General features: G+C 40.7%; 1 protein-coding gene and 1 long non-coding RNA gene across 7 annotated transcripts in view; one reads left to right on the forward strand and one right to left on the reverse strand.

The window, feature by feature from the left end:
* Positions 1-27,297, reverse strand: part of grid1 (glutamate ionotropic receptor delta type subunit 1) — a 1,053,635-nt gene that overhangs the window by 777,010 nt on the left and 249,328 nt on the right. The gene's annotated exons all lie outside the window — the stretch shown is intronic.
* Positions 4,513-27,297, forward strand: part of LOC134298027 (uncharacterized) — a 43,551-nt gene continuing 20,766 nt past the window's right edge. The window contains exons 1-2 of the long non-coding RNA XR_010005001.1: positions 4,513-4,581; positions 6,522-6,599. This is a non-coding gene — a long non-coding RNA (uncharacterized LOC134298027). The remainder of the gene's footprint in view (positions 4,582-6,521; positions 6,600-27,297) is intronic.

Consider the following 27,297-nt stretch of genomic DNA (forward strand, 5'->3'; position numbering starts at 1 on the left):
CATTATGAACTTGCTATTCTGCCAGTTCAAATGACGCAGCATCTTAAAATGAATTCAGAATGGTGAGTGCTAAGAACTCTTTCTGAGGCCCCATCTACACTGATCATTTAATGCTTGTTCAAACCGGTGTTGAAGAAAGTGATTTCACTGTGCAGATGATTACACAGGAAATCCTGGAACCAGTTTGTGGCCTGGATGGTTATACAAACCACAGAATGCTAATACACATTAAGGGATTGTTGTATGTTTTTCAGGCTGTATGACCATGTTCCAGAAGTATTCTCTCCTGATGTTTCGCCCACATCTATGGCAGGCATCCTCTAAGGATGCCTGCTATAGATGTGGGCAAAACGTCAGGAGAGAATACTTCTGGAACATGGCCATACAGCCCGAAAAACATACAACAACCCTGTGATCCCGGCCATGAAAGCCTTCGACATCACATTAAGGGAGTTTGTCTGACTCCTACAGTTTGAAACTAGCTTTGAACTGCATTAAATGATTGGTGTAGATGGGTCCTAAGACCTAAAGCTCTCTTCACAGACCTACAATGGAAGAGATTGCCTCAAAAGCTAGTAACCTCTCTCTTCTCTGGAGGTTTATAAACAAACTGATAATGAATCCATCTGTCCGGGCTGCTTTAACAATGGATTTTCTACACCAGTGGGGAACTGGACTAAACATGTTTCCCAACTTTTCATATTTTATGTCGTAAAAACTATTTTGACAAAAAACTTGAATCTCACCACAAGAGAAACAAAGGGGGCACATTTTTAGGAGGACATTCTAATCTACAAGTAGTAACGGTAAAGGTTTCCCCTGACGTTAAGTCCAGTCATGTCTGACTCTGGGGGTTGGTGCTCATCTCCATTTCTAAGCCGAAGAGCCGGCGTTGTCCGTAGACACCTCCAAGTTTATATGGCCGGCATGACTGCATGGAGCGCTGTTACCTTCCCACCAGAGCGGTACCTATTGATCAACTCACATTGGCATGTTTTCAAACTGCTAGGTTGGCAGAAGCTGGAGCAACAGTGGGCACTCATTCCGCTCCTGGGATTTGAACCTGGGACCTTTCGGTCTGCAAGTTCAGCAGCTCAGTGCTTTAACACACTTCGCCATCGGGGTTCCTTAATCTACAAGTATTTTGTTATAATTATCATTCATGGTAAATTTTAAGGCATTGAAAACTCTGCCTAAACACGCCCCTGTCTCCATCTTCCTTGCTCCTTCCTACATTCTGTTTCAGATCACATCAAACATTATTATCCTTCAACCTTAATATGATATGTCTCGTTTTTAATTTGGATGAGGATGGAAATAGTATTTAGCCCTGCGATAAGTGGAAGTTGGTTTTAAGCCATTGCTTCCATGTCAGTCTCAGAATGAACACAGAACTAATAATTTGCAATGGAAGAAAAAACCCTTGCAGATTATTGTCATTGGCTGCTTTCCTTCCATAATACATATTCATGCTGATGCTCAATTGTCCCTTTAGCCCAGTGGTTCTCAACTTTCCTAATGCCGCGACCTCTTAATACAGTTCCTCATGTTGTGGTGACCCCCAACCATAAAATTATTTTTGTTGCTACTTCATAACTGTACTTTTGCTACTGTTATGAATCATAATGTAAATATCTTATAGGCAGGATGTATTTTCATTCAATGGACCAAATTTGCCACAAACACTTGATACACCCAAATTTGAATACTGGTGGGGTTGGGAGGAGGGATTGATTTTGTCATGTGTGAATTGTAATTTCTGGGATTTATAGTTCACCTACAATCAAGGAGCATTCTGAACTCCACCAATGATGGAATTGAACCAAACTTAGCACACAGAACTCCCATGATCAACAGGAATACTGGAAGGGTTTGGTGACCATGAGTTTGGGATTTGTAGTTCACCTACTTCCAGAGAGCACTGTGGACTAATGAAGTTTCTGGTCTAAACTTGGCACGAATATTCAATATGCCCAAATGTGAACACTTGTGGAGTTTGGGGAAAATAGACCTTGACATTTGGGAGTTGTAGTTGCTGGGATTTATAGTTCACCTGCAATCAAAGAGCCACTTGAACCACACCGATCGAATTGGGCCAAACTTCCCACACAGAACCCACATGAACAACAAAAAAACCTGGTCTTTGGCAACCCCTCTGACACCCCCCTCGTGACCCCCAGGTTGAGAAATGCTGCTTTAGCCAATGGAATGCCATTTCTGAATCTCTTCTGCCCAATAATCAGTATAAACCCTCTAGAATCTATCATCACCTATTTCTTCATTTGTAATTCTGTAACTACACTTCCCCACTCCCCTTCATCCACATGAGATGTTCCCACTTCTCTATGTTCTGCCTCTGTGTGGTGATTACTGGCCATTTCCTACATTAGAACACTCCTAGGTCTAATTAATGCACTATTCAACTCGAACTTAATTGCTGTACACAGTGTGTTTACAATTAGTATAGGCAATAATTAAGTCTGATTAGTTAAAAATACGTTAACATGTGTTTGGTGAAAATATTTGTCTTATACTATTGAAATGTGCTTATTAGAAACTGAACATGTGACAAGGAACATGGCTTGAAATGTATGCCAAATATTCCATCCCAGATTCTTGGGCTAATGGCGACATGAACATACTCTGCAAGGAGCCAATACTTTACAATTGCAAGCAAATAAACGGCTAGAAGTTTTATGGGTGCACTTCTTTTTTCAAGGTGAGCTTAAATTGATAAGTCATGTACTTAATGTGTTGAAGGGCCAGACATGGGATCAAATTAATTCCAAACTACCACTTACTGATCAAACTGAACTCTCGCTTCTTATTTGGACCACATGAGTCATTTCAAGAAGCAACATAAGGCAGATACCAACTCTCCTAGGCTTCAGGAAAGCCTTAAAGACATGGTTGTGCACGCAAGCTTTTAATGAATGAGAACATGGACTTTACATGACCTGTACGAAGACTTATTGAGGATTCTGGATGAATGGATTTTAATCTTGGACATGCTTAAAATTTTATATAATGTGATTTTATTTTGTAATGGTATCTGTTTTATATGAATTGTTGTTTCGTAGATTGTTTTATATGAATTATTGTTTTTAGGCATTGAATTTTTGCCTATTTACTGTAAGCTGCTTTGAGTCCCCTCGGAGAGAAAGGCGGGGTAAAAGTGATGTAAATAAATCATTTCAAGAAGCCACTATATTCTGTCCCCTCATGCACACACCTTGATAATAATAGGTCAAAAGAGTGTGACGTGCTTAAGGCAATAATTCAGGAATGTATTTAAAAGGTGATTGTCTGCAACTTTCTCTGATAACTCAAGATAACCATTTATTAATACCTGTCTTATGCATCCAGTGTTGCTCATGTATGCATTTTCTTATGATAATTATTAGAAATACTCATTGTTAGCTTTACAGTTTTATGAATGGTGCCATTATAAAAGTATACTCAAGCAACACCAGGTACCTAAGGTAGTTCTCTATATTTGTCAAAAAGTCATTTTCCTTCCTATTTCAACAATGCCAGTTATTGATCTCTTCTTACTTGGTACTATTGGTCAACATGACCTTGTTCTTCACTCAGCTCTATAAATATTTCCTCTGCCATCTTTCAAAATGGTATTAGAGCTTCCCTTCATGAAATTCATTCAGTGGTAATCACCTGTCGTAAGTACCTGTCGCACCTCAGGTTAGCTTCACCTCGCTAAAGACACCAGGCTGCACATAAAACGTAGTCTTTTGTAGTTTATTAGGAAATAGGGAAAAGATAGTTCATAAAAGATAAAAGTTCAGTTCCAAAAGATAGTTACAAAAACAAGGCTGTAAGAACAAATCCATGGAAACATTAGGCATGAAACAAGGTCCTTAAAATGAAGCCAAAGTCCCAGAAACGAGGATACATCCAGGCTACAAGATAATACAGGTAAGCAGACTTGATTCAAGCGAGGAAATTCTTTGACGAAGATTTCCCTATCAGCAGATTGTTTTAATAGCATAACTTGAAGGCATTTCTTTGCCCTTTGACCTCCCTCTTATTTGCTATACTGAGACTTCTGCGCAACCCACAATTCCAAACGACTAGCACAATCTAGAGAAGCGGCCTCATCGCTTTCAAGGCCACAGGGCTCATTAGTGTTATCAGGCTGAGGCTGGGAGCTGCTCTCCCTTTCTGCTTCTTGCACCTGAAAAGCATCATCAGTAACAACATCATTTCTTCCTGTGGGAAAGCCTCCCTGCTCCTCATCTCCCACAGCAGGAACACTCTGCACCTGAATCCCATAATTCCCATCAGAGTCATCTTGAAACTCATCCTGAACCTGAATCCCATCATCTTGAAACTGCATCCCAGAATCCTCATCAGAGTCACACAAAGGCTGAGTCACAACAGTACCCCTGAATATAGTGAGATTGTTCCGTATCACATAGCAACTCTTATTATGTCACCGCACATCATATTTGGCACTGGTCATTCTGTTCCACATTCAGAGGTTCACAATCAGTGCTGAAAATTGTTTTTACCAGTCTTCTCATCTATCCAACTCCTGCATGAAAATCTGGAGGGTGGGTTGGGGTGAGTGCTATTAGACCTACAGCCTAAAAGTCTTTTGCATAGTTTGAGGAAACAATGTCCAATACTTTACCAAGCTTCTCTGAGTAGAAAAGACAACCATTTCTCAAATGGCATCTCACACTTTTCCCTATGGGGATTGGGGAAAACCTGGATTGTAAGAATGCTGTACTGTACTAATGTTCCCTAGAAGTAAAACCTAGGACCCATCTACACTGACCATTTAATGCACATTCAAGATGACTTGAAACCACAACAGCCCCAAAACACATGCCACCATTGCATGCTGCAGCACATATTAAAAGGGTTTCAGGAAAGTCTGGGGCCCCTTACAACCGCTAATTAAAATCCCACCTTATCTGATTTGAACTGGAATATACTGCAGTGTAGACTCAGATAACCCAGTTCAAAGCAGATATTGTGGGATTTTCTGCCTTGATATTCTGGGTTATATGGCTGTGTGGAAGGGTCCTGAATCAAGACATGAAAATTCACTGTAGCATATTCCAGTGTAACCCAGATCCAGGGTGAAATCAGCTCCACAAAAATGCAGAGTGCATTGTAGACACCCACCGTTACTGATGTGCTTTGTAGAAATTGGAATCAGGGGGATGGAGGGGCTTCTGGGAAATGCTCCAAAGGCATGGCTGGGAAGCAGGGGCCTAATCGACCCCCTGGGAGGGGGTAATCAAGTACCTCTGCTCTTAACTGTTACTTTCACTTTTTAAAGCCTATAATATGCCTCCATGTGCTGATGCGCATCACTGCAAGAAATCAGGGTGGAATGGGGAAAGAAATCTGCACAGCAGTTTGAGGTCATGTTCAATGTAAACACTATCCTGTCCTTAAACCATTTCTAGGCATGGTAGTGTAATCATCATCCATAAAACAAAATCGTTTCTCCTGAACTGGTTCCAACTGCATTATAGAGTCATTGTAGAAGTGCCCTCAGATTTCATTCCTCCACCCCCTCTTCCTCCTCCTCCTCCCATCAGATTTATTTAAATATATTTGTTGTTATGTGCCTTCAAGTCACTTCTGACTTCTGGCAACCATAAGGCAAACCTATCACAGGTTTGTTTGTGTTTTTTTTTGGACAGAATTTGTTCAGAAGGGGTTTGCCCTGCCTTAAACTATTTATGGATCACATATTTATTTTATGGCATTACTGAAGGAGAGCTAATGAGCTGTAACATGCTAAACCACAATAAACCATTCCAACGACACTGTTGGGGATTCTCCCTCATGTGCCTGTAATGGCAGGAATGTGAAGCAGTGTGATTTCTCCCATATGTTACAAATATTTTCATCTTAGCTGAAATATTCTCAAATAGTTTACTGAAGATAAGAGCAAGAATCTCTGGTTAAGACTTACCTAGATAGTCTGTTTCTTGTACTTTTTCAACAGCAAAAGGTTTGCTTCTCAGACCTAAATGCTGTCTACTAGCCAAGGGAATCTTCTGAGCTGGTGCATCAAAGACTTTTTGGTGTGAGCTAAATCTTCAGGTCCAACTATTTTGAATCAAATGCTGGCACCCTAACCCGCTGTCCTTTATTTCACCATGGGATGTTACTATATGTGGATCGTGTAACTACACTGTTCAAAGGCATGTTATTTCAATTCACTCTTGTAAGCTGTTGTCTTTTGTCAAATTCTACTCCCATGCCTGCCCTAGAAAGATACAGACTCCAAAATTATTGTAAAACATGATGTTTTGTTGCTTAATTTGTAAAATCGTAACATAATTTTATGTTTAATAGGCTTTTCCTTAATTCCTCCTTCTTATCCAACATTTTTGCTTATCCACCATTCTGCTGGCCCGTTTATGTTGGATAAGTGAGACTCTACTGTAATAATAAAAGTTTATTTTAACCCGCCCTATCTCCCCGAAGGAATTTCTTCCAGGTGTTGATGGATTACAATTTTCACTATCATTTTTCAGCAAAGCCAAAAATGAGGAACACAGTGAGTTGTTGCCTGATAATATCTGGGAACTGCAGCTTCTCCACAACTACTGTAGGTAAGGGTTGTATTTAATTCAGATTGCAACTGAAAAAATATCCCATTAGGGAGGAACTGCCATGGCTAGAGTCACCAACTCTCCTGTATTTCCCAGGATCTCCCATAGTATAGCTATTTTGGAAGGACTGTTTTGTTTAATATTAAGTGGATATTTGCTGGAGTGATGTGGCAGTACTAAAAGGGCATGAACTTTGTCATTACTAAATCTCCCTTAAATTCATGGTCGAAAGGTAGTTACCCTAGAGATGGCCATTTTCAATGAGGTGCATTATTTTCTGTGGAATTTCAAAACCTAAACTTCAGTATCTGCAGTAGTTTGGGAAGTAGATGTTAGTACAGCAGAAGCAGGAGGTCCGTACCTATTTCTCTTTGAAAATAAACATATCATTGTGGAAATCCATTGACCTATAGTACTAAACACCTTCATCTCATTTTACCTCATTGGTAGTTCAACATTCACAACAAAGAACAAAGCAACAGCTTAGTAGAAACTACAGATGGCCAAAAGGTAGTCAAGTTAGTAGTTTCTACTAACTTGACTTGGAGTGCTTGAAAGAAATTGGCTGAGACAGCTCCTCAACCACATCCTCCAAAGGGCTGCTAAAAACCAATGAACCCTGAGAATAAGGCAAGAGAGAAAAGGCTCAGGTAAGAGAGATTATGTCTTCATATTGCAGAGAAACCCAAACAATCTAAGGCAAGATTGCTCTTTTATCTAAATTTTTCTTTCAAACTGGCACAATATTAATTTTCATTCCATTTTGTCTTTACCCTATCTTTCCGATACTAAGTTTGAGGTAGTCTACATGGATCTGCTCCTTCCTACAACAAACCTGTATGGCATATCAGACTGAGATCTGGTCAGTCTGATCTGACCTCAAATCATTCAGTGAGTTTCATGGCTCCTTGCAAGTAATATTCTACAACAGCAACAAAAAACAAATAGCTAGGCCAGTCAGTCTTGTATAGAAGGAAAAGCAGATATGCTAGGATAGATCTGGAATATGAAAAATAATTTTACAAAATAATAATAATCATCATCATTATCATCATCATCGTCATCATCATTATCATCATGGCATTCCCAAATCATTGAAATAGTAGGGGATTTCCCCCTTCAGAATCATGAATAATCTAGATATCCCTCCTGATGACTGCCATATTAATAATACAGTAATTTTAATACAGTAGAGTCTCACTTATCCAAGCCTCTGGATAATCCAAGCCATTTTTGTAGTCAATGTTTTCAATATATCTTGATATTTTAGTGCTAAATTCGTAAATACAGTAATTACAACATAACATTACTGCGTATTGAACTACTTTTTCTGTCAAATTTGTTGTATAACATGAAGTTTTGGTGCTTAATTTGTAAAATCATAACCTAATTTGATGTTTAATAGGCTTTTCCTTAATCCCTCATTATCCAAGATATCTGCATATCCAAGCTTCTGCTGGCCCACTTAGCTTGGATAAGTGAGACTCTACTGTAATAACACATATTATTTTAATCCATTAAAATATGATATTTCCAGGCTATCCTCCTCCTCCTCCTAAGGGATTTTTGACACAAGGAAATACAGTAGAGTCTCACTTATCCAACGGGCCGGCAGAATGTTGGATAAGCGAATATGTTGGATAATATGGAGGGATTACGGAAAAGCCTATTAAACATTAAATTAGGTTATGATTTTACAAATTAAGCACCAAAACATCATGTTATACAACAAATTTGGCAGAAAAAGTAGTTCAATATGCAGTAATGCTACGTAGTAATTACTGTATTTAAGAATTTTGCACCAAAATATCATGATATATTGAAAACATTGACTACAAAAATGCTTTGGATAATCCAGAATGTTGGATAAGTGAGTGTTGGATAAGTGAGGCTCTACTGTAACAGTTTTATTCAATACAATCAACTATCCATAACTTCATACCTATTCGTTCTTATCTCTTCCTTATTAGATCCTTTTGTGGGTGATGTCTTTAAACTGCTTTTAAGATAGCATATATGCAAAAAGATCATGAGCTCCTGTTTATTGTTGCTTAGCCTGATGAGAGAAAAAGATGAATCATATAAAATGGCCATCCCCAACTGGGTGGCTTCCAGCTGTACTGGCATATGATGAAAGCTATAGTCCAGTAGAACTATATTGGGGAAGCTGGTATAAAGAGTGAAAAATACCAAATGACGGGGAAAGCCATGAAAAGAGGAAAAAAGGCATGCAAATGTCTGTACTCCCTTTGTCAGAAAGTAAGAACAATCTGGACTGAGTTGGCATGGTAATGAGTTCTGCAGAACAGGATTCAAGGGGAGTTAGGCACTTCAAGACTATACCTCGAGGACTTGCAAACAGTCAAGTGTGAGTTTCATAGACATTTTGAAAGGCTGCTCTTATATATACCATTAGTGCTGTCAATCTCCGTATTTTCAAGTTGCATACTTCTCAACATTATCTTGTTTCACTATCTGTAATGTATGTAATGGGCTTTAAAACTCACCTTCCAAAGTATCAGTGGCACGCAAAATCTCCTCTTCTGATAAGAAAAGATTCTTGTTTCTCTTGTTCTTGTGGTAGCAAGCTAACGGCTGTTTTGTATGGAAGATCAGTTAACCCTGTTGGCTTCATCATTCCTCTCTATCTCATAGTAGGGATGCAAATGTCCTTTTTTTGTGGGAATGAAACTACCCACAAGGGGGGAATTCAGAATCAAAAGCAAAAGGGTATTTTTGGTGCTTTGGCTGCACATCTTCATAGAAGAAGAAATTTTTTTTGCATGCATTTGCACAAAATGCCTGCCACCATCACTGTTCAGCTCCACAATGTACAGAAGTCATACAGGAAGTGGCATGGTGAGTACAAGAAGTGACATACCCATTTTATCTGAGGTCCCATTTTATCAGGATTCTACAGACTTTTAAGACAAACCTTCCCACAGTTAGCACTAGGGGAAAAGGAAAATACCACCTTTATTGACAATATTTTCTAGCTTTTCTCCTTCCAAGCACCATTGTATGTACAATGCCTGTGACAGTAAAATTCAAAATTTCATCCTGAGAAAGAAGCATTTCTCAACCTGGGGGTCAGGACCCCTGGGGGGGTCGCAAGGGAGTGTCAGAGGGGTCGCCAAAGACCATCAGAAAACACATATTAATTCACAGCGCTCTCTGAAGGTAGCTGAACTACATCTCCCATAAATCACTATCAATTCCTCCCAAATCTCGCCAGTATTTTCTGTTGGTCGTGGAGGTTCTGTGTGGGATGTTTGGCCCAATTCTATTGGTAGTGGAATTCAGAATGCTATTTGATTGTAGGTGAATTATAAATCCTAGCAACTACAACTCCTAAATGCCAAGGTCTACTTTCCCCCAAACTCCACCAGTGTTCATAGTTGGGCATATTGAGTATTTTTGCCAAGTTTGGTCCAGATCCATCCTTGCTTGAGCCCACAGTGCTCTCTGAATGTAGGTGAACTACAACTCCCAAACTCACGGTCAATGCCCACCAAACCCTTCCAGTATTTTTTGTTGGTCATGGGAGTTATGTTGCCAAGTTTGGTTCAGTTACAATGTTGGTGGTGTTCAGAATGCTCTTTGATTGTAGGTGAACTATAAATCCCAGTGGTTGCACCCCAAGGCTGCGGGAGCACTCTGAAAACCAGACAGGAGCCAGTATAATACACAACTGGTTTATTGAAGCATATATATCTATGCGCAGTTAGCGAAATAAATCAGTAAGAGTAATAGTCCTTAATATGAAGTCTCTAGCAATGCAAAACAAATTCAGCAATGTCCTTATTATAATCCACCAGTGAAACTCAGTAAATTCACTGCAAAGTCAAGGATGGGCCTTCAAAAAGAGCCAAGAACCAAGTGCTGCAGACTGCAACTATAATCCTGTCACAAACAAGGAAATCAAAGTAAACAAGGTAAAGTCAGTCTCAACTCAGGAACAAGGAAATCAAGGTTACAAGGCGAGGTCTACTCGGGAGTCACGGCCCAGCACGGCTTGCATGGAACTGGGAACCTGGTACAGTTTCCAAGCAGGAGACAAGACTAGGAGCTGGATACTGGAACCTTTTCCAAGGAAAGGCAAAGTTGACACCGCAATGAGGAACACCTTTAAGGAGATTCCAAGGTTGTGAGATTAAGGGAGTGTAGGACCCACAAAACTTCACATAGGAAACACTTAGTCATTATCGAGCCTAAGACCTAACCTCTTGCTTCTTCGAACCCCCTCCTTCTTGCTCCTATCTCTTGTAAAACACTCCCTCCAATTGAAAAGCCCATCTTCACCCAAAACAGCACAATCTGGTGTAGGCAAGATTGCCGAGGCATCGGAATGTTCTCCAATTAACGGATCCTCCGGTGTAATAATATCAGGCAGCTGCAAGGCCAAGGGGCCTTGTTCTGGGCCTGGAATACCTCCTGGATCTGTAGCATAGTCTATTTCCAAATCCAACTCTTGATGAAATATAGGCCGCGATGGCTGAGCCATAACACCAGCAACTACAACTGCCAAATGACAAAATCATTCCCCCCAACCCCGCCAGTATTCAAATGTGGGTATATCGGGTATTTGTGCCAAATTTAGTCCAGTAAATGGAAATACATCCTGCATATCAGATATTTACTTTATGATTCATAACAGTAGCAAAATGACAGTTACGAAGTAGCAATGAAAATAATTTTATGGTTGGGGGGGGGGGGTCACCACAACATGAGGGAATGTCTTAAGGAGTTGCGGCATTAGGAAGGTTGAGAACCATTGTGCTAAAGGGAAAGTGTTCAAAGCCACCATCCCCATTCACTGCTTAAAATAGTAGAGTATGCCCTATCACTTCAGGACAACTCATTCCACTGCATGCATAGATCTGTTCACTGTGGCTGTAAGGGTCATCAAAGGATAGGTTAATTAATGATGAGATTTGTAAGATGTATGGGCATGAGATCAGCCCTTCTCTCACAATGTGGAACATGCTTTATTAAATGATTGAAGCAGGGTCACCTTTAAATATACTTTTGACTTTTCAGTAGGCTTATGTTACAAATCCTTCTGGTGCTTTTCATCCTTCCCCAGCTCTTTTAAAAGATTTATCAATGAACAGAAATCTATCTCGGGTACTTCTATAAACACAACTACATTTATCCATCTCTCGGTGAAGGAGAGAAATTTAGGAAGGTGACTCAGCAACTGCTCACCTCTTTCACAAAGTGAGAGAGAGAAAGATGGAAAGCTGTGCCATTGCTCCTAATTAAGAAAGAATGGCCTTCATCCATACAGCATGGATGCATGCTTTCTATTCTGGGAGAAATAAATGGCAATTTTAAAATTACAGGAGGGGCAGTAGTGGTGGATGGGTTCCACAAAAATGAAAAATATGAGCAGCATTAAATCTGAAGGAAAGCCATGATTTATTGGGGGGAGGGAATAAACGCTCCATCTACAAAGAAAAGTGCACACAAAGCTATAGATTCAGATGTCAGCTCTAGAAGACACATGAAGACTATAGCAACTGTTTTCTGTCACTAAACCAGGAAAAAGATATCTGCAGTCCTCCCTTCTGACCTCTATTATTTAACTGTATTGACCTCTATAATTGGACCGACACTAAATTAAGCCCAGTAAGAGTTCAAGCTCACATATCCAGATAGAAACATACTAAATTAATTCTAAGTGTTAGGTAATGGGGAATCAATAGCAATGTGTGTATATGTGTGCCATCTGGCCCTCAAAGAAGACATGTTTCCTTCAAGGAAAAGAATGGCTCATATTTGTAATGATTAAAATATGGCCAAGCACAGTATACACAAATGCATCAGGGCAGAAAGGAATATGATCCCAGGTCTAGGACAAAGAGTCTTATCACCAAGAAAATTACCTGGAGGAGAAAGGAAACTCCAGCACAGCATCCAAGAGATTTAAGAAGCAGATTACAACTGGGCTTGCTTTGAATGATTCATGAAGCAAAATGCCTGGTCCTGTATGAGTAATTAGAAGTTCTTTCCATTTCTCCCTTTCCTTTTCTAGCTTGCTTTCACAGCTATGGACAATATTTATTTACAACAATGTGAAAACATAAAAAGAGCCATGGTATCTCATATCAAAAGGCTATCTGGTCTGACATTCTGCTTACAAGTCAGCCAGTCCTATGCCAATGAGAAGTGCACAAACAGGGCTTAAAGCAATATTTATTAAAAGCATTTCTATATCACCTCCCAGCACATAATGGCCCCTGAAGGAATGGCCAAATGAAAACCAATTAAACAATATAAAGATAGAAGCATTTTAAAATGCTCTTTAAAGATTCCTAAAAGCAGTCTAAAAAACAAAATGAGAATCTTCTTTTGAAACAATTAAAGAAGCAAATTCAAATACTGAATGATGTGTAAAATGATGTGTAAGGTAAAGGTTTTCCCCTGACGTTAAGTCCAGTCATGTCTGACTCTAGGCGTTGGTGCTCATCTCCATTTCTAAGCTGAAGAGCCGGCATTGTCCGTAGACACCTCCAAAGTCACATGGCCGGCATGACTGCATGGAGCGCCGTTACCTTCCCGCCGGAGCGGTGCCTATTGATCTATTCACATTGGCATGTTTTCGAACTGCTAGGTTGGCAGAAGCTGGAGCTAACAGTGGCCACTCCCGGCGCTCCCGGGGTTTGAACCTGGGACCTTTCGGTCTCCAGCTCAGTGCTTTAACGCAGTTCGCCACCAGGGCTCCTACAGCTATATTACCCATTTATAATCTTATATTAGCTGCTTTGAACTGGATTATCTTGAGTCTACACTGCCATATAATCCACTTCAGTGTGGATTTTATATAGCTGTGTAGAAGGGGCCTCATATAATCCACTTCTAAACAGATAATATAAGATTATAAATATATTATGAAATAATTACTGTGGTATAATAATACAGAACAATATAATCTCTAAAACCAGGACAGTAAATAAAGAGCAACACTCTGAAAGCAGGGAAAATGAGAATTCCAGAAAGGAAACAATCAGGGCTAGCTAACAACTTCCCAACAAAGGATTTCCCCACACAGGAAGCAGCCAGGCTTTGAAGTTGCAAGGCCGTTAAATACCAATTGCAGCATTCACACCTGCCACACCAAGACCATTAATTGCTATTCAAACTGGCTAACCAAGGATTCTGCAAGGTAGAAAGCGGCCAGGCTTACAAGCAGCAAGGCTATTCAGTGCTATTCAACCTGGCCAAGCAAGCTTTCCCCTAGGTGAAAAATCCACAGGCTTTGAAGCCACGAGGCTACTCCGTCCCATTCAACCCAACCTAGCAAGGATGCCCTATGTAGAAAGCATCCAGGCTTTTAAGCTGCAAGACTATTCAGTGCAATTCAATCTGGCCAAACTATGATTCCCCTACAAAGGAAGTAGCCAGGCTTCAAAGCGGCTATTTGATTGAGGGTGCTGTTCCAGCTACTCCAGAAAATGGCCAGGCTTTGAGGCTGCAAGGCTATTCACTGCTATTGCACCTGGTCAACAAATGATTCCCATAAGCCACAGCAACACGTGGCCGGGCAAAGCTAGTATGGTATAAGATTTCTAGCTGCTGCTCCACAGTAAATGTTTAGTCCTTTGTGAGTCACTGAACAAAAAATACCAGCTCTTATTACTTAAACTGTATAACATCTGGTAATCAGTAACCTCTCTGGGTCACAGGCCACCTTGCCTGGATTATGGCCAATTGAAGCATTAAAGTTCTCATATCAAAATTAATTAATTACTAATCGGCAATATGGATCAAAGTAACCCAGTAGGAGTTTTGGAATCAGGATGTTTAAGTGAATGTAAGTATCAGGAAATATTTGGGGCAGGGGAAGAAGGAAGGAGTCCATCTAAAAATATATTTTTATGAAGGCAAACCATTTTACAAATGCCTGCTCTGTTTAATACAAGCAGTAATCCCACAAAATGGTGTTTAGTCCATTGTACAATGGGGCGGGCAAAATTCCAAATTCCTGTGACCTAAGTGCACTCCAAAATCTTGTTTTGATTTTCAAAGTTAATCCTGCTTTGAACTAGAGCTGCCAAGGCATATCCTTTTAACCATTTGACATCAGAAACAAAATGCTTTGGCCTTTGCTGAATTGAGGAACTCCCTCTTGAAGCCTTTGCTGTTTCCTGAATGATCTTTTAACTGTCCTACACTCAGGCTGGAGGGCCATATGTTAAAAATGCCACAGTGTCAATTCACAAGTTAGGTCAACACTTTCATTTAGAGTGTCAAAAATAAATTGAAATTGCTTGAGTACTTATTAACTATCATCTTACATAAATGTATCATCAGCACTGTTAAGGTCAAATGAGATTCCTACCATGGAAGGGAATAAGCTCAGTAGCTGGTTCAGTCTTAGGCATTGACAAACAGGATTAGGACAGAACCTGTTTGAAGTCCTAAAGGACACATGGGCTATGATCGTAAGGTTCGCGGTTCAAATCCGCAGGCGGGGTGAGCTCCCACTATTAGCCCCAGCTTCTGCCAAACTAGCAGTTCAAAAATATGCAAATGTTAGTAGATCAATAGGTACCACAATAGTGACAACGCAGACAATTTGGCTTAGAAATGGAGATGAGCACCATTCCTCAGAGCTGAAAGGGGAAGCTTTTACCTTTATTTGTGTTATGGTTGTTTCTAGGCATTGAATGTTTGCTTTTGTATTTATACAGTATATGCAAGAATCTGCCCTGAGTCTTCTCGAGAAGATAGGGTGGAATACAAATAAAGTATTATTATTATTATTATTATTATTATTATTATTATTATTATTATTATTATTATTATTGTATGACACAGCAAACAAGATAGATATGCTGGATTTCGTTTCACAAAATCACAAGTCAAACACTTCCCAAGTGTCTAGGACTGTGTGATGTATTTTCAGATGATGTGCGCAGATCCCAGCAGGGTGGCCTTTTGCAGTTGGCAGATTGTGATTTTGTCAATGTCTATTGTTTCCAAATGCCGGCTGATATCTTTTGGCACGGCACCCAGTGTGCCAATCACCACCGGGACCACCTGCACTGGTTTCTGCCAGAGTCTTTGAAGTTCAATCTTGAGGTCCTGATAGCGGCTGAATTTTTCCTGTTGTTTTTCGTCAATGTGACTGTCACCTGGGATGGCGACATCAATGATCCAAACCTTTTTCTTTTCCACAACTGTGATGTCTGGTGTGTTGTGTTCCACAACTTTGTCAGTCTGGATTCGGAAGTCCCACAGTATCTTTGTGTGCTTATTTTCCAATACTTTATTATTATTATTATTATTATTATTATTATTATTATTATTAGAAACACAATAAGATGAGTCCACAGCAGACACTCTGCTGGATATTGAATTGGATCACACGTCGGACACTTCCCAAGTGTCTAGGACTGTGTGATGTATCGGCGAATAATGCGAGCAGATCCCAGTAAGGTGGCTTTCTGCAGCTGGCAGATGATAATTTTGTCAAAGCCAATTGTGTTTAAGTGCAGGCCAAGGCCTTTAGGCACTGCACCCAGTGTGCCGATCACCACTGGGACCACCTTGACTGACTTGTGCCAGAATCTTTGTAGTTCGATCTTTAAATCTTCGTATCATGTCAACTTTTTCAGTTGTTTCTCCTCAATCCTGCCATCACGTGGGATTGCAACATCGACAATCCATACTTTGTCTTTTAACACGATCGTGAGTATTGTGCTCCAAAAACCTGTCTGTCTGAATTCGGAAGTCCCAGAGTAGCTTGACACTATTATATTATATTATAATAATAATAATAATAATAATAATAATAATAATAATAATAATAATAATGTGTATTTTGTTGTCAATTCCTTAGAAGGCCATTAGTAGGCTGAAAATATCCAGTAACTCTGTAAATGTACTCCCTAGTAACTAAATTCAGTAAATGAATGGAATAATCCTACATTTACCAGCAGCGGTTTATTCACACTGTTTTTGCAAACTGCCTCCACACTGAGAAAGAAAATGTATGTATTAATAAAGTTTATACCCATCCATCTGTCAACAAATAGCATTCAAAAGAGTTAACAATTAATAAGAAAATTTAAAAAAACAAGTCGATACACTATTACATAGAGGCACCAATATACAAAATATCACCAGGCATGTTGTCAAATCTCCCTGCAGCAACAACCCAGCTTACATGGCAAAGCATTGCTTAAATAAGGTCTTTGCCGACTTCTGAAAGGACAAGGAGAGGGTCAACTTAGCCTTTCTTGACTGAATGTTGACAAGTACGGGACAGCTATGGAGACAGTTTTCTTTCAATCTGTCACCAATTGTGTCTTCCAGGGGTGGTTGGATCAAAAAAATTGCTTTTTCTGGTTATATTAAGACAGAGACAAGCTTGTAAGGCATAATATGGTCTGTCAAAATAACTTAGGATAATAAACCTGAGGAGACAGGAAGCAGACCTTTCAAAGACAGGCCTTCTTGGGTTTTTAAACAAGACACTAAAATGCCCATTTCTCTGTGTCTCAACCATAGAATCATAGAGTTGGAAGAGACCTTATGGGCCATCCAGTCCAAGAAGGAGAAAAATTACATTCAAAGCACCCCCGACAGATGGCCATCCAGCTTCTGCTTAACAGCCTCCTGTCTTCTCAGGGAAGATAGGCAGACAAATGTCAGAATGCTGGAAGAAGCAAAGACCACCAGCAATGAAGCAATGCTCCTACGCCATCAACTCTGCTGGACTGACCACATTGTCCGAATGCCTCATCACCGTCTCCCAAAGCAGTTACTATACTCACAACTCAAGAATGGAAAATGGAATGCTGGTGGGCAGGAAAAGAGATTTAAAGATGGGCTCAAAGCCAACCTTAAAAACTGTGGCATAGAAATGGAGAACTGGGAAGCCCTGGCCCTTGAGTGCTCTAGCTGGAAGTCAGCTGTGACCAGCAATGCTGCAGAATTCGAAGAGGCATGAATGGGGGGCTTAAGGGAGAAATATGCCAAGAGCAAGGTGCGACAAGTCACCCCTGACCAGGACCGCCTTCCACCTGGACACCGATGTCTTCACTGTGGAAGGACATGCAAGTCAAGAATAGGTCTCCACAGCCACCTACGCATCCACCGCCAAGACACTACACTTGAAGGACCATCATCCTTGAACTGCAAGGAATCACCTAAGTAATTAAGTAAAAGTCTCCAGAGAAGGAGCCTCTTCCACTGCTGAAGAGTTCTTACAGTTAGGAAGTTCTTCCTAATGTTAGGTGGAATCTCCTTTCCTGTAGTTTGAAGCCAAACTGCCTGAGTCTGATTTATTGTACAATATTCTAAGGAGGCAATGGGGGACAAAACATCTGTTGTTGACCTGAGACTGGGCCTGTTTGCAATATGCAACTATTGCCTAGCACTTTTACTTCACTGTAATTGCTATTGTTCACTTCTGGAAACCTGGAGTTGCAGTTTAGGAAGAAGAAGTTAGAATTCTCAACCAGAGAGCTCCAATGCCTCCCCAAACCGTAAGCCCCAGGATTCCATAGGATGGAATCTATGACAATGAAAATGAAATAAATTAATGCAAGAATTGTGTAGTATGATTAGAAACTTGGCATCTGGTTTTAACACTCAAAAATATCCATCTGAACCAATCTATACCGTTTCCCCTAAAATAAGACATCCCCAGAAAATAAGATCTAGTAGAAGTTTTGCTGAATTGCTAAATATAAGGCCTCTCCTGAAAGTAAGACCTAGCAAAGGTTTTGTTTGGAAGCATGCCCGCCAAACAGAACACCAGAGCATGCAGGATCGGTAAATGTACCTACCATAAAGTGTTGTACATGGAAATAATGGTAGTAACAAGAAATTCTTGATAGGATTCACAGTTTGTCTGGTTATGCTGGTTTGTGATGACAACTACTGTACAGCATATAATAAATGATCATTTTTTTTGTTCAACAACAAATGTGAATTCTTCTTCATGGAAAAATAAGACATCCCCTGAAAATAAGACCTAGAGCATCTTTGGGAGCAAAAATTAATATAAGACACTGTCTTATTTTCGGGGAAACACAGTAGTTCTAATTCCAATTGAAGACAATACTTCCTCTGCCTCCTATGAATCAGTAGTTGCCTGTTACTCCTCTGTATGATTTCTTAAGCCTCAAATCAAACCCTGACTTGGTTTTGAGAGTATTTGTAGTCTGATTTAAACATCGATAAAAGGGGATATGTTTTAAAGAGAAGCTTTTAACTAATTGCTTGGAATCTATCCAATCTCATTCTACCCAATGTAATGACCTAGTGGCTGGCTGTATCACATCTAATTTCTACTTGAAGTTTATTTGGGGCATTTAAAAACCCTCTCTATTTTCTCTCTTTCTCTGGCCCCAGCTGAATAAAATCCCACATTATCTGCTTTGAACTGGAATATGTGGCAGTGTGGACTCAGATAACCCAGTTCAAAGCAGATATTGGGCGATTTTCTGCCTTGATAATCTGGGTTATATGATTGTGAAGAAGGGCTCTCTATGTGTACAAAGTACTGGTCTCATACATGAGTTCTATATCCCAGCAATATTGTTCTTCAGGGTTTTCACTTCAATACTATTTTTTGGCACTATGTGTTTTCTGGTAAATAATATATCAATGTTTCCCCCCCTTTACAAACAACTGATTCTTCATCATTTTTTTCAGTGTGGCAGATGTGGATAGATAGTTTCCAACACAGTATATGTTCACCCAATGATCTTAAAATACATTACAAAGATGATTGAGTGTCTTATGATAGGTGTCCCTTATTGATTTCTTGCCATTACTGCATCCAGGATGGCAGCAGGAGAATGAAGAAAAGAGTTTGATCAAATCATTGTCACTCCATCCTTCCTCACCCTCCTCCAACCTGAATTGGTATTATATCGTTCCGTCTTGTCTAGTTGCTGATGATGATCCCCTCAGGTAAAAATAGACAGATAGTCTCTCTCTCTCTCTCTCTCTCTCTCTCTCTCTCATGCACACAAACACAATCTCAACCTCACTCATGCATGCATTGTAAGCAGAATATATTTTTCCACCATTGTCACTTTTGTGATTAATGATGGGCATACTGGAAGCATTTTGTGGAGTTCCTTTAGTGTCCCAAAAAATGATGGGTTTGATAGACTTAGAACTGAGGCATAATAATAGTATGGGAGTCACTTCTATAGGTTGTTAGATTAGAATTGTCTGAGACCCTCACTACTGACTGTGTACTAGCTAACACAGATGGGGGTCATAGTTCAGAAAGATCTCATGGACCATAAACATGCCCCATATGCAATGATGAGCCACATACACACTAAATCAGAGCTTCTTAAACTCCTCCACTCATGACCCCTTTTGTCTCAAGAAATATTTACATCACCCCCGGTATATGGGTGTACAGAATAGATATACAAATCAAACATTTAGTGGTAACAAATCAGTATTTGCAAGGCTTACTAAACAGGCTGATTCCCCTTTTTCTGAAGTATGGCTGAAACCTACTCTGCAGAGTCCACTGTAAACACTGCACAGCAGATTCATATTAATGTCTTAAACAGCTATTAGGTAATGTTCAGAAAACGTGTAGTAAAGGTAAAGGTTTTCCCCTGACATTAGGTCTAGTTGTGTCAGCCTCTGGGAATTGGGGCTCATTTCCATTTCTAAGCTGAAGAGCCGGCATTGTCCGTAGACGCCTCCAAGGTCATGTGGATAGCATGACTGCATGGAGTGCCGTAACCTTCCCACCGGAGCGATATCTATTGATCTATTCACATATACAGTAGAGTCTCACTTATCCAGCACTCGCTTATCCAACGTTCTGGATTATCCAACACATTTTTGTAGTCAAATGTTTTCAATACATCGTGATATTTTGGTGTTAAATTCGTAAATACAGTAATTACTACATAGCATTACTGTGTATTGAACTACTTTTTCTGTCAAATATGTTGTATAACATGATGTTTTGGTGCTTAATTTGTAAAATCATAACCTAATTTAACGTTTAATAGGCTTTTCCTTAATCTCTCCTTATTATCCAACATATTCGCTTATCCAACATTCTGCCGGCCCTTTTACATTGGATAAGCAAGACTCTACTGTACATGTTTTCGAACTGCTAGGTTGGCAGAAGCTAGGGCTAACAACGGGAGCTCACTCCACTCCCCGGATTCAAACTGCCAACTTTTCGGTCAGCAAGTTCAGCAGCTCAGCGGTTTAACCCACTGCGCCACCAGGGGTTCCTCAGAAAACGTTTATTGCTGCCAAATTTTTCAGGACCCCAACATCAAGCTAAGGGAATCTCATTTGGAGTCAGGACCCAGTATTTAAAAAGCAATGCAAAAATCATTATAGCAACTGAGGCTGGATCTACACTGCCATATAAAGCAGATTCAGAATGCAGATTAACTGCATTGAACTGGATATTATCATTTATTATTATTAGGTTTATTTACATCCTGCTTTTCTCTCCATATGGAGACAATATACAAGTATTAAAACAGCATTAATCATCGTTAAAAGCATATAAAATCACAGCAGCCCTTGACGGTCTAAAACACCTTCATTTTTAAAAACCTGCTCGAATAAAAAGGTTTTAGCCTGCTGCTGGAAGGACAGCAGGGAGGGAGCCATTCTGGCTTCCCTGGGTAGGGAGTTCCAGGGTTGAGGGGCAGCCACAGAGATGGCAGGCCAACTCTCTTGTTTCCTCCAGCAAGGGCCTGGCTGAGGGAAATCCAGGGAGGTGTCCCTCGGCGAGGGCTCACCCCTTGGGAAGCAGAACTCGTGGGCTGCTTCCCAAGGGGCGAGCCCTCCCAGAGGGAGATCTAGGGAGGCATCCCTCAGCAACGGCCCGCCCCATGGGAAGCAGTGCTCATGTGCTGCTTCCCAAGGGGCGAGCCTTCCTTGAGGGAGATCCGGGGAGGCGTCCCTCAGCGAGGGCCCGCCCCTTGGGAAGCCTCTCGCCATCGCTCCTGTCTAGGCAGGAGAGATGGCGAGGGGCTTGCCTGGGCCAAAGTCTCACCCAGGGATGTCTCTGTTTCACCCCAAGGCAGCGCGAGCACCCGAAAACCAGACCGGAGCCAATATAACACACAAGAATTTATATATCTATGTGCATTTAAGGTGAAAAGTCAGAGTAAGAAATAGTCCATAATATATAGTCTATTGCAATTCAGAAAGAGTTTATCAATGTCCAATTTGTAATCCACAAGTGAAGCTCGATAGCTTCCTTTAGAAATCAAAGTTTGTCCATGAAGCAATAGCGGAAACAAAGCACTGCAAATCCACTTGAAAAGTCCTGTAGCAAAGTCAAAGAAACAAGGTAAACCAAGAGAAGTCAATCTCATTTCAGGAACAAGGAAGTCGCGGTAACAAGGCAAGGTCTACTTGGGAGTCGTGGCTCGGCGCAGCTCTCCTGGAACTGGAAACCCGGCATGGATTCAGAAGACAAGGCAAGGAACTGGAAACTGGAACCTCTTCCAAGGAAAGGCAAAGTTGACACCGCAACAAGAATACAGTGAGGGGCATTTTTAAGGAATCGCAAGCCTGTAAGATTAAGAAGTACAGGACCCCCAAAAACTTCCTTTGGGAAAGTTAGGTATCCAACTTGTGAGCTAATCTTCGAGACTTTCTCACTCCCTCTTTCTTGCTTCTATCTCTAGTAACAAATTCCTTCCGATTAAACATCTCATCTTTACCCAGGTCAACACCATCTGGTGTGGGTAATGATGAAGAGGCTTCGGAATGTCTGCCAATTAGTGATTCTTCTGAAATCACCATCTCGGGCATTTGCAAGGTCATGGGGCCTTGACTTGAAGCAGAAGTGTCTGCAAAATCCTCAGCCTCATCTGTTTCCAACTCCATCCCTTGATGGAATACAGGACATGATGGCTGATCTACAACAGTCCCTGAGCAAGGCCTCGCCCCTTGGGAAGCGCCTTGCCATCGCTGCTAGGCAGCAGCAATCACCGGACGCTTCCTCCTCCCGCCCCTTCTCCTTTTCTTGAACTCGAGAGAAGGAGAGGGAGAGGGAGGGGTGCCCCCAGCGTCACCTCGGATAACCCAGAGCCTCAGTTAACCAGAGCTTGGTTAACCAGGGCTCTACTGCATTCCGTTTTACAAGCATTCAATTACTTCAACTCACTTTCCAGTGCACTTTTAATTGCCTACACATAATATATATAGTTTTAAAAAATACTGACATGAGGATTGCTGAAGGTAACAAAATACATGGTTAATGGGAAAGATATCTAAGTTAAGGTATGTGGAAAAGCAAACAAATGAAAATAGTAGTCCTGATGTGTCACATTAACAAGATAAATAGCCAGTTTAACTCTTGCTTCCTGTGAACAGGAGAAGAAGAAAAGTGAGTAACTCAGAATTCTTTTTTCCCATCTGATTTAGAGTGTGACATTGGTTTCAAAGGTCTCACTGACATTGTGATTCATGAGGCTCAGGTAACTTCTGTGACTCATGGTCATTAGTACCAGAAAAACATATCTACACTAAAAATGGTTTAAACACCAGGCAACCCCACTAAATGGGGTTTCTCTTATACAAGATAACAAACTTTGTGTTATACAACACCTCTACTGGGTATCTGCCAGTGCACACAGTACATGCTCGCTGTTAAGCACAGCATTCTCATCCAAATATCAAAACTTTCACTTGAACCCATTCAGCTGAGATTCTAAAAATGGCAAATACCCTCTTGACTATAAACGGAGCAACTAAAGTGGACATGCGGGTGTGGGTTGCCCCCCTCCCCCAATGATAAAACTGGTGAATCTCTAGAAGCATTGATTAGGAACACTTTTTGGAAATACTGTAAACCTAATTGAAATGATTTTCCATGCTTTGGAAGAGTGCTACTTAAAGTGATAGTTCATGATCAGTGCTGGTTTGTAACCTATGGGATGGCAGTTCCCATCAAGTTTCCAGGAAAGAAACAGATGCAATCAATAGACACAAATATCATACAGGTGCCTGGGACACTGAGGCAGGGGAGACTTAAGGAGGATTGCTTTAGGATAACAAAATATCTGTGGACTAATCCAAAGCTTAATATTGTCTCCAGTCTGCAGATTTTGTTCATTTAAAGAAAGGATTTCCCAAGCCTGGCAGACATTTTTAAGGCAAGAAATGGCATATCATAGTTTTGTTTGACTGATGTCAGGAAGCACCAAAGAATAAAGGTGCTTTCTGGGGCAGGACTAGAGGACAACCTAAAAGATGCAGGAGCACATCAAAGTTCCTGACAACTAGGTCCAGGAGCACGTAACAGTCAACCTAGGTGCCAAAAATGCAATTCACATGAAGAAACTCTGCAAAGTTACAAGTTCCAGCAGCACCTGCCTTAGAATCATAGAGTTGGAAGAGACATCATGGGCCACCCAGTCCAACCCCCTGCCAAGAAGCAGGAAAACCGTATTCAAAGCACCCCCAATAGATGGCCATCCAGGCTCTGCTTAAAAGCCTCCAAAGAAGGAGCCTCCACCACACTCCAGAGCAGAGAGTTTCCACTGCTGAACAGCTCTCATAGTTAGGAAGTTTTTCCTAATGTTCATTTCCTGTAGTTTGAAGCCAAACTGCCTGGTTTGATTTATTGTACAATATTCTAAGGAGGCAATGGGTGCCAAAACATCTGTTGTTGACCTGAGGCTGGGGCCTTTGCACTATGCAACTACCGGTTGCATAGCACTTTAACTCCACTAGAGCTTGTTCTCCAGATCCTTGATCATAGTTGCCCTTCCAGCTTGTCAACATCTCTCTTGACAAAGGTAAGGGAGAGTGCTTCCAGTTCATTCTTAATGACCCGGATGCTCTAGAGGAGATTCACTTCTGGACAGGGTTCAATGAAGTTCACTCTTAAACCACACAATTCTCTTCAAGAATATGAGCATTAGCCATGAGAGCTACAGAAAAAAATTGTATGCTTTGGCTCTGAATCCTAGTTGCTGGAGGTGAATCTGGGATCTGAGAGTTGTTTATTTCTTACTGTAAGCTCAAGGCCATCATGGTGATATCTATTTTATTTTACAAATAATCATGTGAGGTAGTGTCAGAGTATTTGCAGTGCAGCAGTAGTTGGATGGAAGCAGTGGAACGCAGAATGAAGAGACATTCAGAGACGTTGGTAAATCTATTTACAAAGTTTTACTATATGCAGCAGTAATCAACACAAACAGACTTACAGATGACAGACGAACACAGGACTGTTACGTTCTCCAACAGAACTTGACTCGAACTCTAGGCAGACAGAACTCAACTGAACAGAACTGAACTGATGCAATCGTTATGCACAAACACTTGTGTCTGGATACTGCCTAGTTCCAGCCACACATCAAGGTCATCATAGCTTCTTGGCAATTAACTCTTTCCACACTATGGTACATTCTGGATGATGCAATCAGCTGCAATACAAGCATAGCACAAATTGCATTTAAACACTATCAATACACAAATCTCACATTAAGAGGTAGGTCAGGCAAAGATTGAGCCCCTGGCTCAGGTTTGCCCAGTGAGTTCCACAGCTGATTGGCAAATGGATCTTCCAAATCCCAGTTCAACATTCTAACTAACATTGGCTCTCCCCTCTAGCTGCTGCTTCCCCACTTTGCTTGGATATTTTACCCATCTGCTCATTGAATAATTATCTTATGAACCAACAAGCTGAAACAGCAGGACCTTTGATCCACAGGCTTCTCATACAATGAGATATTTATGAAAATTCTGATAGGAAAATATAATACACCTAAATAGTAATAAGCCCTTCCTTCTAAGGAGTTATTGTTAATTCAGGGATAAAGAATTTGATCACCAGGATGTCAAAGTATTCTTCATCCCCATTATTTCCTCTTAGTAATTATGTTGATTTGGACTGATGGGAATTAAAATCCAACAATATCAAGAGAGCCAGATGTTCACCATTGCTGATTACTACTGTGTGCCTTCAAGTCATTCCTGAGTTATTGTGACCCTGTCTATGAGGAGCCCCAGTGAGCTGCTGAACTTGCAGAGCGAAAAGTCCCAAGTTCAAATCCCGGGAGCGGAGTGAGCGCCCACTGTTGCTCCAGCTTCTGCCAACCTAGCAGTTCGAAAACATGCCAATGTGAGTAGATCAATAGGTACTGCTCCGGCGGGAAGGTAACGGCGCTCCATGAAGTCATGCTGCCACATGACCTTGGAGGTGTCTACAGACAACGCCGGCTCTTCAGCTTAGAAATGGAGATGAGCACCAACACCCAGAGTCAGACATGACTGGACTTAACGTCAAGGGAAACCTTTACCTTTACCTATCTATGAGGTGTTTTGGCAGAATTTATTCAATTCTGAAGCTGAGAGAGAATAACTCGAACAAGATCACCCAGTAGGTGTCCGTGGCTAAGCAGGGATTTGAACATTGATTTCCAGAGTTGTAGTCCAACACTCAAACCACTAAACCACACTGAATGGACTAGAAACATATGATACATCATCTTACAATATAAAAATACCATCTATCATAACACTTTCTTCATTTTAGAATCACCCTTTTTATCAAAGGCATCTTTGGTGAAGTCCTCATGTGTAGCCACAACTAGACTTCATCAGAGCCATCCAAGAGATCAGCACTGCAACATCTCTTTGGTTTAAGGCTTTAATCTCATTTTTGTAAAGTGCTTCTGACACCCTTTGCTTGGCATCTCTCTGTACATGAATATTTCTTGCAAATAAGCAATTTTGACAGCTATAAATAAATCCCAGATTAATGATTCTGAGAGCAGCTCAAAGATAGATGCCCTGCCTTTACAGTATTTGTGCCAAGTGTTGCTTCACAGGCTTCCCAATTCTCACCCTGTGCCTTATGCTTTTTATACAATAATGACAGGATTATTTGAACCCCTTTGAATAAGATTATTCTCTTTTGTGCTGCCTAAACCAATAAACATTTCCTTACTCCCATTACAAACCTTTGTCACATTCTTTAGTCATTAGGCAAAAGACAAAAGCCATATTAATTCATGTGATGGTATGCATGTTGTAAACTAACTGAAATAAAGCCAAGACCTCCAGTCTGACCCCGAGGAAATGTCGGGGGATGCATTAATGTCAAGTTTCTGCATTTCCAACATGAAAACTTCAATCCCTTGAAATGTAATCATTTTTGAAGTTGAGCAAAACACCAAGATATATACAAGGTTCCTTTAGTTTCAGGCACGAATACGGACTGAAAGCATTTTGTCCTTTAATGTTCACCTCACACCGACCTCATCGAATTTACTTCTTGGGAATTTTTAATCCTTGGGAAGTAAAGGGAAAATGCTGGGGGACCTTCTTAAGTGAGGTGAAAGAATCTATTGATTGGCAAGTGGCGTACAAGCTGTGCCCTGCATTTCTGTCCTAAAAAAAACTTTTTCAAGTTCATATGTGAAAAAGAAGAAAGAATGTCACAAAGATTTGGGTGGCAGAACATGGGAGACACTTGCGATCTATCGTATGTAGAGAAATATACATGCAGAAACTGACAGACCATCACATATTGTCTGCCTCTGAGAAGTGACTTGGAGATCAAGGATGAATCAGAAAGACATTGTAAACAGCCCTGAAATTGTTGTTGCTGTTGTGTGCCTCCAAGTCATTTCCAGTATGTGGCGGCCCTAAAATGAACCTATTGTGGAGTGTTCTTGCTTAGATTTGTTTAGAGGGGGTCTGTTTTTGC

This window comes from Anolis carolinensis, chromosome 3 (genome assembly GCF_035594765.1).
Source record: "Anolis carolinensis isolate JA03-04 chromosome 3, rAnoCar3.1.pri, whole genome shotgun sequence".
Taxonomy (NCBI): Eukaryota; Metazoa; Chordata; class Lepidosauria; order Squamata; family Dactyloidae; genus Anolis; species Anolis carolinensis.